This window comes from Etheostoma cragini, chromosome 22 (genome assembly GCF_013103735.1).
Source record: "Etheostoma cragini isolate CJK2018 chromosome 22, CSU_Ecrag_1.0, whole genome shotgun sequence".
Taxonomy (NCBI): domain Eukaryota; kingdom Metazoa; phylum Chordata; class Actinopteri; order Perciformes; family Percidae; genus Etheostoma; species Etheostoma cragini.
Genome location: NC_048428.1, coordinates 21,024,887 through 21,025,893, shown reverse-complemented (window position 1 = coordinate 21,025,893; position 1,007 = coordinate 21,024,887).

Here is a 1,007-nt window from a genome sequence, read left to right as displayed (position 1 = left end):
GTTTTTGGGTGCATGGGTCTGTTTCCTACTTGCATGAAGGGTGAATTAATAGATAAAGCGCAGCCAAAGTATATATAACTACACCCATAGGCTTAGATTACGGAAGGGGATACAGCCCCCCCACATTTAGAAGGGGTAGATTTACACCCCCCCCCAACATAAAAAAATAAGACAACAATGAAGGGAACAATACAGGAGAATACTGACTTATGTTTGCCTTTATGTAAATAACGTCATTTCCAGCATAAATTATTCATATTGTTGGAGAAGAATTTACCACAGTGCCGCAAATTAAGTGTTTGATGCTCTAAGTTTCATGGGGGAGGACCCCTAGACCCCCCAGTTGTAATCTTGAAACAATACATTGGTTAGGGTTAGGCATTGATCTTGAGTATTTAAGATTAGGGTAGCCGATTGGTCGGGGGTAGAACCTGAACAAATCAGGTTCCGTTCCCTTGTATAAGCACGGACGCCTGGCCAATAGTAGTGTGTTAATGCTATTGAAGGGCGGGCTTTTCCTAGAAGTTACTTTGGGTTCCATAACAGAATATAGAACATAGAACATAGAATATAGAATATAGAATATAGAATGTAGAATGTAGAATGTAAAATATAGAACATAGAATGTAGAATATAGAATATAGCATATAGAATGTAGAATGCCTTTAATGTCATTATACACAAGTGCACTACCTGTGCAACGAGACTGACGCAACCCCTTTACAGTGTCAACACAACACATAAAAATATAAAAAATATAAAATGTAAGTAGTGCAGAAGAAGAAGAAGAAATGAAAAGAGAGAGGGGGGGGAACATGGTGCACAGTTCCTATACTATACACATATATGAAATACAGAGAAAGATAAAGGGTTTGTATACACATTATGCAAAAATATAGTTTGGTTTATTAAAAGTCCTGAGTGTTAAATGTTACGGTGGGGGGTGAGGTGAGGACCCAAAAGCAACAGGCAGCAGGCCGGAGGGAGCTTCACTAAAGTGTTTATTG